The 12,202-nt window shown below is 34.6% G+C and overlaps 1 protein-coding gene across 1 annotated transcript in view; it reads right to left on the bottom strand.

Annotated features, from left to right (window-relative positions):
* LOC105191040 (fatty acid synthase) overlaps positions 1-10,968 on the bottom strand; it is a 102,934-nt gene extending 91,966 nt beyond the window's left edge. Inside the window, exon 1 of the mRNA XM_025304546.1 lies at positions 10,821-10,968. The gene's annotated coding sequence lies outside the window, so the exon portion shown is untranslated. The remainder of the gene's footprint in view (positions 1-10,820) is intronic.
* Between the last annotated feature and the right edge of the window lie 1,234 nt (positions 10,969-12,202).

Raw genomic sequence — 12,202 nt, 5'->3', positions numbered from 1 at the left:
TATTCATCGAGATCTGTGATGTATACGAAGTTTAATTATTATATATTTTGAATATACGTAGAAGGAGAAAAAATGTGTATTTTCGGTGCATTTCGCTTTTTTATTTCCGAAAAGGCAAAAACGCGTCGCAAACTCATGAAAAGATATGCGCCGTGTACAGAAAGAATGTCGCAAGCGAAAGTGTGTATCGAAAGTGGTTTGCGAAATCTCGTGGAGATTTTGATTTTGAAGATGCTCCTTGCTCTGATCGGCCAATCACCATTCATTCGACCAAATTAAGGTTCTAATTGACTCCGACCGGCATTTGACGACTACAGAGATCGGACATAATCTCAACATTCACCAATCAACTGCTTCGAGACATTTATGGAAGTTTAGGATGGTAAGTAAGCTTGAAGCTTAGGGTGTCGTACAAACTGAGTGAAAAGAATTTAATGGGCCGAATTTCAATTTGCGATTCAAACGCCATCAAAATGAACTATTTTTAAAGCGGATGGCGATGAAAAATGGATTGTTTACAACAATGACAGTCGAAAAAGATCGTGGTCGAAGCGCGGGGAGATGCTCAGACGGTCGCAAAGGCTAGATTACCAAAGAAGATCATGCTCAGTGTCTGGTGGAATTGGAAAGAAATTGTCTATTATAAACTGCTGTCCAACAAAACGATTGACTCGACTAAGTACTGCTCACAATTGGCCCAATTAAAGCGAACAATCGATCAGAAGCGACTCAAATTGGCGAATAGAAAGGGCGTTGTGTTCTACTAGGACAACGTTAAACCGTACGTTTCTCTGATGACTCGGCAAAAGTTATTGCGGTTTAGGTGGGATGTTTTGGTGCACGCACCGTATAGTCCGAACCTTGAACCTTCAGACTATCACTTGTTCCGGGTGCTACAGGACAATTTGAATAATAAAACCTTCAGTTGCTTGGACGCCTTCAAAAACTACTTGGATGACTTCTTTGCCTAAAAATTTCAGGACTTTTATGAAAGAGGGATAATAAAGTTCGTGCAGAGATAGCAGAAAGTCATTGAACAGAATGGAACATATTTAATTGACTAAAATCATTTTTTTTGCTGCATGTTTTGCATTTAAAATTTACTCGATTTTCGTTACAGAATTATGCATAGACCCAATACATTATAGAAAAAATAGGTTAACTATCCAAAAATAAATATGAAGTCAGTATAAAGAGACATAAAGACAAGATAAAAATCAAATCATATCAAATCAAAATAAAAATTCATAGTTCTATAATAAAAGTAAATAGTTCAACACTTACAAAAAACGAATAGAAGTATCCCTCGCTGATTTTGATGAGTTTGAAATACGTAATAATTTAGACCAGAGCTTGGCATGATCTACACACTTCGCACGGTTTTCAGCTTGCTCCATCTGTCGCTATTCCTTTTATATATGTACATATATGTTTGTTTGTGTATGTAGGTATATGTATGTATGTATATAAGTTATATATATATATGTATATATGTTTATGTATGTAGCATTTATTTATTTCCCCGGTATACGGCTTACAAGCCGTGCGAGGCTCAGTATGACGCTTGAAAGATTAATAATAATACTTATACAATCTGTTTGACAACGTAATTTTTTCGGACGAAATTTCTTTTTGGGTAAATTCTTCTATCAATCATGCCTGGTTTATCTACACCAGTAGACTCATCCAACGGACTGTTAAACATTCGGTAAAAGTGCACATCTGGGATTGTTTCTCAAAGCAGGAATTTAGCATTTTGCCCATCTTCACAGAGAATTTGAATGTTGCCAAAATGGTCAATATATATCAGAGGGCTTTATTACCATCTGTCCAAAGGTGGTTTACGAAAAAAAAATGGAAATTGGCTATTGTAAGGGAACAATGATCCAAAGCATCGGAGTAGACTTTGTACTGCATGGAAACAAGAAGATAATGTTAACGTATTACTGGATTGGCCTTCACAGTCGACAGATGCAAATCCCATAGAAAATATTTGGACACTCATGAAGTTCAATCCTCGAAGAAAGAAGACCGTTAGTCAAGCAGTTAGTTCGACAGATTCGATTTATATGGAGGTCTTTGTCTCAAGATTATGCTATAAAATTAGTAGAAAGTATACTTCGGAGATGCCAGGCAATTATTGATAATGGAGACGATTGGACAATTTATTAATAATAAAGCATCATAGTCTATATTGTGCATAACGTGTGTATTCCTTTCAACTTATTATCCCAAATTGTTTTTGAGTTTCGCAGTTACAAATTGTATAATAGAAGGCTTTTGGAAAAAATTCACGCGTCATACGTCACTGATTCGCGCGTCTCGTAGACCGCGTGCAGAGGAAGATATAAGAGGAATTGCGGTAGGCGGAGCGAGCTGAAAATCGGAAGAAGCGTGTAGATTTTGCCGAGCACTGATCTAGACTAAAATAAAGAGTACAAGTTTTTTGTACGTACCTAATTGGTTTTTTAAAGGATGAAATACTTTGAAAAAAGTCGGTACTTTTCTTTCGAAACATACATATATCATCAGAAGTATCAGAAATAGAGGAAAACTTTCCGAATAAAAATTTAATGAGTAAAACTCCTGTTTAGGGGACCCACCTCCAATGACCTTGTCTGTTAGATATATTATCAAGGAGACCCTCCTGAGTCACAATCAAAAAGTTTTAGCCGTCGCTCATTGTTTATTAAAAAGTTATTAACAAAAAAAGTTGTATGAATGTAACGTAATTTTTCGAAAGTGTATATATAGAAATGTGGGAAACAGTACGTATAAACGGGAGAGGGGCATCGCCCCTCCCCGCACCCCCTCCCCGAATAAATTCAAACCTAACTTAACTTATTGCATCTTTATATGAAAAGATTTCCTTAAAACCCACAACACCAAATTGTATGCAGATATAATAAATTAAATTGGGTTAGGTGATAGATCTTAAAAGAATTTGTTCAACGATGTCCAAAAATATATAAAGATACAATAAGTTAGGTTAGGTTAGGATTTATTCGGGGAGGGGCTAAGCCCCTCTTCCGCTTATATGTACTGTTCCTTACATTTCTATATATACACTGTGTTTGGATTAACTGTGTGGAAAAATTTATGAAACTTCATTTGTTCATAACTTTGTTATAAACAATGAGCGCGGGTTAAAACTTTCAGAACATTACTCATTACAGAATAACATTACAGATCCTTGATAACATATGTAAAAATTATAGATATCGGAATTATAGATATCGTGGTCCCTATTTCTACATAATTACCAAAAAAAAAATTTTGCAACTAAAAAGAACAGATGAAGTTGTAGGTCAACAGTACGATGAATATATTCATGTGTAGGACATGTATAGCATGTGCTCATTCCTTAAGTATGTATGGTACACAGTGCCGGAAAATTATATCCTATTTATGAAATTTCTTTTGTTAATTATTTTTTAATAAACAATGAGCGACAGCTAAAAACTTTTGATTGTGACTCAGGAAGATCTCCTTTATAATATTAGGTGTGTGAATTAATTCGGTCCATCTGGCGGTCAATTGCTGTACTATGTAATTTTCTAACCTTTAATGTCTGCAAAAGGCTTTATTTTTTAGTTTTAATATCTGGCAATAATATTCAGTTGATAAACGTTTGGGCTTGTAACAATAATATCGTGCTTCTCTGATTCGAAAATGTCGAAATTCGAATAAAAAAAGCATCATTTCCGGGAAGTTCTCATTTTCTATTTTCATTTGAAGAAAACAGCCGCTGAAGCTAATCGAATGCTCGTACAAGCTTATGGTGAAAGTGCTCCCACCGATAAATCATGCAGAGAATGGTTTCGATGTTTCAAAAGTGATGATTTCAGTGTTGATGACAAATCTCGTCCAGGTCAGCCGAAGAAGTTCGAGGACGAGGAACTGCAGGCACTAATCGATGAGGATCCGTGTCAATCGCAACCCCACACAGCACTGCAATATTGCAGCAATATTGAAGCAATATTATAATATCGTAGCAATATTACAAAATCACAAGATTATTATATAATATTCCAGCAATATTATCACAATATTACAGAGTGATATATCAGATTACAATATCACTGGAATATTACTGCAATGTTACAATGTGACTATCGTATGGCAACATAGTGACAATATTACAATATTGCGAGATGATAAATCTCATTGCAATATCACAGGAATATTGCCGCTATATTCCAGCATGATAGACCGCTACGTAATATTTCTGAATATCGCAGTAATACTTCAATGTGATATATGAATCTACAATATCGCAGGAATATTATAACAATGTTGCGGAGTGATATATCAAATTACAATATCACTGGAATATTACTGCAATGTTACAATGTGACTATCGTATGGCAATATAGTGACAATATTACAACAATATTGCGAGATGATAAATCTCATTGCAATATCATAAGAATATTGCCGCTATATTCCAGCATGATAGACTACTACGTAATATTTATGAGTATCGCAGGAATAATTCAATGTGATATATCAATCTACAATATCGCAGGAATATTATAACAATGTTGCGGAGTGATATATCAGACAGATTGAATAAATCAGCATTATAAAGTGAAAAAACGTTAGAAAAATCGATATAAGATGAAATTCGTGATTTCGGCTGCAATGTTGAGTCCGCCGTATTGAAAAAAAATTTAGAAATAAAACTACCCACATATTTTTAAAGTACAAATGTTAATAACGCGATCTTTGTAGTTTCCGGTATAAAATAACAATTTTTTTTAAGAAATCAATGATTTTCATAAAAGACAGACTGATGAAAATACGCCGTTTTGTTTAGAACTAAATGGTTAAATTGTAAAAAGCTTACCCGAGAACTCTTACAAAAATTATTCCCGAAAAGAATTATTAGCGATTTCTTTAATATCTGTTAGCTCAAAGTTTATAGTTATAGTCACGCTATTGACGGTTGCTGTACTCAGTTTCAGAATCCTTTACTGAATAAGACATAAAATTTTTTCGATTTGCGAAAAGTTCTTATTGAGAACTTCTATAAACATTATTCTTTATGCTATCATTATATTTATATTTCTATTATTGAAAATTGTCTTATATATATATATATATATATATACGTTAATATTACATCTGTATTTTTATTATAAAAATGATAATGATAAGATACTGATTTTAATAAAAACTTTTTAGCAATTATGGTTCATAGCATCTTACAAATCTTATAAAATTTATGATTCTGAAGCTATGATTACCGAAAATATTTGCGTTTTGACTTAACAGATGAGCGATATATCAGACAATATCACTGGAATATTACTGCAATGTTACAATGTGACTATTATATGGCAACATAGTGGCAATATTACAACATTATTGCGCGATGATAAATCTCATTGCAATATCACAGGAATATTGCCGCTATATTCCAGCATGACAGACCGCCACGTAATATTTCTGATTATCGCCGTAATATTGCAGTGTGAAACAATTTATATACAGGGTGTCCCATTTTAATGTCACATCACAAATATCTCAGAAACACTGCGTTAAATAAAAAAATGTTTCAGACAAAAGTTATTTCGCTTGAAGGAGGACAAGAAAGCGATAGCATTTTGTTTATAAATGGCGCCACTTTTGAGATATTCACTGACAATCAATTTTCATAAATGGAAATTCGAATTTTTTATTACATTTTCTTTTTCTATCAATTAATTTGAAAAATTTTTGTCTGAAACATTTTTTTATTTGGTTAATATTTTTTGAGATATTTAAGGAAAATTTGGTAACTTTTTCAACATTTAACTTACGATATTTCGCTAACTATTCGTCGAAAGAAAAAATAGTATTAGACTTTTTTACTTTACTTACTATCAAGAATATATTATTATAATAGTGCCCTAACTTTTGTTAACTTATCGATCTTTGGAAATTTCAAAATTATTAAATTAACAAAAGTTAGGGCACCATTAATATATTCTTGATATTAAATAAAATAAAAAAGTCTAATACTATTTTTTCTTTCGACGAATAGTTAGCGAAATATCGTAAGTTAAATGTTGAAAAAGTTACCAAATTTTCCTTAAATATCTCAAAAAATATTAACCAAATAAAAAAATGTTTCAGACAAAAATTGTTCAAATTAATTGATAGAAAAAGAAAATATAATAAAAAATTCGGATTTCCATTTATGAAAATTGATTGTCAGTGAATATCTCAAAAGTGGCGCCATTTATAAACAAAATGCTATCGCTTTCTTCTTCTTCTTCAAGCCAAACAACATTTGTCTCAAACATTTTTTTATTTAACGCAGTGTTTCTAAAGCGTGGTCTACAATGGCCGTAAGCAATAAGAAGAAAGCGTGAATATTAAGAAATGGACCAACCACAGTTGATTATTTTTGTCATAATCGACTGTGATTGGTTTATTTCTTACCGCTTACGCTTACTTTTTATTGCTTACTGCCATTGTAGACCACGCTTAAGATATTTTTGCGAGATTTATGCCTAGGACATTAAGTATTTTTGCAATATTGCTGTGATATTTATGCAATATTTCAGTAATATTCCTGCAATATTGCAGCATTATTTAAGAAATATTGTAGCAACATTCCTGCACGATTGCAGTAATATTTGGCAATATTTTGCAATTTTTCTGTAGTATTGTGGCTATATTTCATAGGTATTCCTGCAAGATTGTGGCGATATTTCAACAACATTGTGGCAATAGTCCTGTGATATTGTGACAATATTCCTACAATATCATAACAATATTCCCGCAATATTTCTGCGAGATTTATGCCTAGGACATTAAATATTTCTGCAATATTATTGTCACATTTATGCAATATTTTAGTAATATTCTTGCAACATTTCTATAATATTCCTGCAATATTGCGGTGCAGTATGTGGGACATGAGCTCGCGCAATTGCTGAATGTTGATCAATCAACAATTTCTGTGCGTTTGGCAGCCATGGGAAAGATTTACAAAGAAGGAAGATGGGTGCCGTACGAACTGAAAGAAAGAGACATCGAGAGGTGAAAATCTATGTCTGAAATCTTACTTGCCAGGCAAAAAGAAAAGGTTTTTTGCATCATATTGTGACTGGAGACGAAAAGTGGATATACGAGTGCAGTCTGAAAAGTTCTCGGCTTAACAATGAAAGAAAATTATTTTGCCGTAAAATATGTTTTATTTTTCAATATAATCTCCTGAAACTTCAATACATTTATTTCAACGTCTTTCCAGTAATTCAATACCATCATTAAAGTGTGATTCCGGAAGATTCTTTTCGCTCTGGTGTATAGTGGTGAATTCAAGTTTCATCAACAATTATGAAACGACACTTGAAATCCATTTTATTTTGCTTAAAACGATTAAAATGTGCCAAACACGCTTGAAAAATACGCATTCGAATACGTTTTTGGTCAATTGTTTGCAAATGCGGCACCCATCTTGTACAAAGCTTTTTCAACTGGTGCTACTACTCGAATGACTTGACAGATCGAATAAAATTTTATATGGGTTTATATCAGGGATGCCACTTTCCAATACAATTATAGTTTGACAGTTTCTAATGCCATGTATGTGTCAGGTCGAGAACTTTTCAGACTGCCTATGTATTTCGATAATCTCAAACGAAGGAAATCCATTAGCGACCCAGGAAAACCATCCACATCGATACTAAAGCGGAATATTCACGGCAAGAAAATAATGCTCTGTATATGGTGGGACCAGAAGGGTGTAGTGTATCATGAACTATTAAAACAGAGCCAAACAATTACTGCCGAACTTTACCAACAACAATTGATCCGTTTAAACAACGCATTGAAGAATAAACGGCCGGAATATGCAAAGAGACACGACAAAGTGATCTTCCAGCACGATAACGCTCGGCCACATGCTAGAAAGATTGTGAAGGCCACCTTGGAAGCACTTGGCTGGGACATTTTACCTCACCTACCGCATTCACCAGACATTGCTCCATCCGATTATCACTTGTTCAGATCGATGGCACACGGGCTTTTGGACCAACACTTCAACAATTATGAAGAAATAGAGAAATGGCTCAATGAATGGATCGCTTCGAAGGACGAGTCGTTTTTCCGTCACGGAATGCAACAACTGCCAGACAGATGGAAAGAATAATAGCAAACGATGGCAAATACTTTGATTAATGTACTTTTTCATGTTTTTTTCATACTAAAGTCTTTTTAGGAAGAAAAAAACGGACTGAATTAATTCACATACCTAATATATCTAACAGACCAGGTCATCGGAGGTGGGTTCTCTAAATAGGAGTTTTACCATTTAATGATTTGAAGAGTACTTTACGAGTTCTCAGTTCTTAAAAAATATTAAGATTTTAAACATATCCTCACCATTTATCAATTTCTTTATAATTTAAAAATTTCGTTTTTATTAAATGAAAGGATATGTTATACTGAATAAAATCATGTATAATAATGTGTAAAATATTGCGTTAAGTAAAAAGTTTTGAGCGTTTTCCGCTAGATGGCTTTAGTGAGGTCATATCTCATGATGTATACGTCGCATCTGGTCATTCTATATTGCGACTTAAAGGTGACATAACGCTTTAAGAAAAGTTTTTTGACAGTTTTATGTTTGGTGAAGCTAGTTGTGTGTTAGAACGTTCCAAAATGGAGGTAAAAAAGAGAAAATTCGATACATTGTTCAGTACCACTACGACCAAAGGGAAAAAGCGGAGCAGGCGGCCAAAAAAATTTGTGCTGTTTATGGACCCAATACAGTATCGAATGCAACAGCAAAGCGGTGGTTCCAACGATTCCGTTCTGGTAATATGGACGTCGAAGATGAGACACGCTCTGGTAGGCCAATCGTCGAAAATGTCGATAAAATCATGGAAATCGTCGAGTCGGACCGGCATGCGAGCACTTATTCCATTGCCCAGGAACTGAAGATTAGCCAGAAAACCGTTTGGAACCATTTGCATAAGGCTGGTCTCAAAAAGAAGCTCGATGTATGGGTGCCACACGAATTGACGCAAAAGAACCTTTTGGACCGAATTCATGCCTGCGATTCTTTGCTGAAGCGTAATGAAATCGACCCATTTTTTAGGCGGATGGTGACTGGCGATGAAAAATGGGTTACATACGAGAACAACAGGCGAAAAAGATCGTGATCCAAACACGGTAAGCCTGTCCAAACGATCGCAAATCCGGATTAACGGCCAAGAAAGTTTTACTGTGTGTTTGGTGGGATTGGAAGGGAATCATCCACTATGAGCTGCTCCCATCGGGCCAATCACTCAATTCGGACCTACACTGTCAACAACTGACCAGATTGAAGCAGGCGATCGACGAGAAGCGGCCAGAATTGGCCAATAGGAAGGGTATTGTGTTCCATCAAGACAATGCTAGGCCGCACACATCTTTGACGACGCGCCAGAAGCTCCGAGAGCTTGGATGGGAGGTTATATCGCACCCGCCGTATAACCCAGACCTGGCTCCAAGCGATTATCACATTTTCAAGCATTTGCAAAATTTTCTTGATGGTACAAAACTGGCCTCAAGAGAGGCTTGTAAAAATGAGCTGGTCAAGTTTTTTACCAATAGGGACGAAGACTTCTCCAATCGCGGAATTATGAAATTGCCTTCAAAATGGACAAAAGTTATCGAACAAAACAGCGCATATTTGATCTAAATCCGATAATCCTAACTTTGTTAATTTCATCGTCGAAATAAAGAGAAAAACGCTCAGAACTTTTTACTTCACCCAATATTTTCTGACATACAAAGTTTTTGAAGAACAGACAAGAATACTATTACAAGGTGTTCTTATTCAATATACAGGGTGTCTCATAACAAATGTTGCAGAATTCGTGGAGACATAGAGCAGGTTAAGATAAACATAAAAGTCCCATACCGCTTTGCAAATTTCACAATAATTATCAAGTTATTAATGACAGAAGTCTGACGAGTGAGCACGCGCCGAAATGGATTGGAGAAGTGTCGCAGCCTTTCGGGGTGTCTGTGAAGTTAGCACGACGTTTTAATTAAAGAAAAACAATATTAGTTCCAGTAGCATTTTTTATAGTTCTATAGTTCCTGATAAAAAGAAAAAAAAATTCTGCATTTATAATACCAAAAAATCGAAAATGAAAATATGAACTAACTTCACGTTCCATCACGACACAGTCTCTTCTAAAGTACAAGAAGCAAATGCATAATATACTTTTCGACGAGAGTTCTCGTTAGTTCTAGACTAATTCCATAATAATGAACCATTTCAGAACAAAACTCCAATAATTTACAATTCTGTACTATTTTAAATTTGAGCCAGCACGACACTCGACGAAAGTGTATCACCTCTTTGAAGGTGGCAAGACCAAATTGGCAGAATCGAAACGCACCTATCAAATTTTATAGTATTTATTTTGTGCTAGTATATGCAATTAATAAAAATTTTGTACCTCGTGCCATTCTGAAAAAAATCGTGGCGCTGCTACTTTCATATTATTACGTCTTGGACAAGAATATGTGTCGAGTTAGATTTACGTTTCTGCTTGAATTTAACGCGCTTTTAGTTATTTTGAGCTAGTAAATGTTTTGAGATAATGAAAGAGGAATAATGTTTTAGTTCCTTGTCTCGTAAAAAGGCTGGTTGCAGTTGGATTCTTTAGGTTTTGTTGTTAATATATATAAGTCGGTAGGTAAATTATCTTTACTTTCAGATATATATATATATATGTATTATGAATTCTTTGTATTAGCTTTACAATGGTTGGTTTTCTTACAACTGATACGTGGTTAACCAAAGAAGAAATTTTTGAAGAGAGACTCACGTGAACTTGCTCGCAGCTCGTTTTCTGGGCTTTTCTGTCGGTGAGGATTTCCGATTGAAATGTTCTAGATTTGTACAGCGAAGCACTACACGTTTTAAGAATAGACCTTTTCGATTCTTTGACGTGATGGTTCTGACGACTTGACCGTTTTCCTTCTTGAATATGAAGTGGCCGCGCGAGCGTCTAGCCGCGGTTTTTATAGGCGCAGTCTCCCCACTACGAGCATAAGTTGAGCGTCTTTTTGGACTTACAATATATAGTTTGTAGTATAAAAAAATGTAAGGTACTTATACTCTAACTCCTAAAATTACGACTCCTAAAACTATTTATAATTAAGCGTAATATATATATAGTTTCAGTTGTTTCGTTATTAATTAATTTACTGAATAAAATTGTGTTATGGAGGAAGGAAAGCATCATAGCTTGTTTTCTTTCTAATGATTTAAAGTTTTAGAATTTTCCTAACTAATAGAATGTATTGTTTTGCATGATTCCATTCGGACATGGTAAGTATTATAATTGGCGGCAGCAAAAGCAAAATTTTATAAATCTAAAGTAAGTATGTGTATACAATTTTGATTCTAGTATTTGAATGGTTATACATATATGTTTTGATTTTTTAAATAAAGTGGAAATTTTAAATAAAATGGAAAGTTATTTAATTCATAAGAACATTTAATAAAAGAATCTATAGGATGGGAAAGAACATGATGAAATCTCTGTTTCGGGTGTTTGTTTAGGAAGGTTCTAGAGGTACAAGGGTCGTTTATTGCTATATTTTATGGCATAGGCGAGTTCCGATAAGCTGACGTGTCCGAATGGAATTTGTTTCAACCTCGAAGACAACTGAATTTCTATTTTATTCATACAAGGGGAGGACGCATCGACCGGGAAATCCAATTTACGCTCAAGAGTAAAGTGCCACTTGTAATAAGCAGAGTCGAGTTGCGACTTTTGCAATAAATACCGCTTATTTTGTGCTACTAAAATATGTAATTGCAGATTTTGTACCCGCGTCATTTCTTCAGAAAACATCACAGACCCAGTTTATTCTCAAGAGTAAAGTGCCACTTGTGATGAGCAGAATCGAGTCGCGACTTTTGTAATAAATACCGCTTATTTTGTGCTACTAAAATATATAATTCCAGATTTTGTACCCGCGGCATTTCTTCAGAAACCATCACATACCCAACTTACGCTCAGAAGTAAAGTGCCAATTGTAATGAGCAGAATCGAGTTGCGACTTTAGCAATAAATATCGCTTATTTTGTGCTAAGATATGTAATTGCAGATTTTGTACCCACTGCATTTGTTCAGAAACCATCACAGACCCAGTTTACGCTCAAGAGTAAAGTGCCACTTGTAATGAGCAGAGTCGAGTC

Source organism: Harpegnathos saltator, unplaced genomic scaffold (genome assembly GCF_003227715.2).
Source record: "Harpegnathos saltator strain DR-91 unplaced genomic scaffold, Hsal_v8.6 scaffold625, whole genome shotgun sequence".
NCBI lineage: Eukaryota > Metazoa > Arthropoda > Insecta > Hymenoptera > Formicidae > Harpegnathos > Harpegnathos saltator.
Note: the sequence above shows the minus strand (reverse complement) of the source record. Positions and strands in the feature narration are given on the sequence as shown.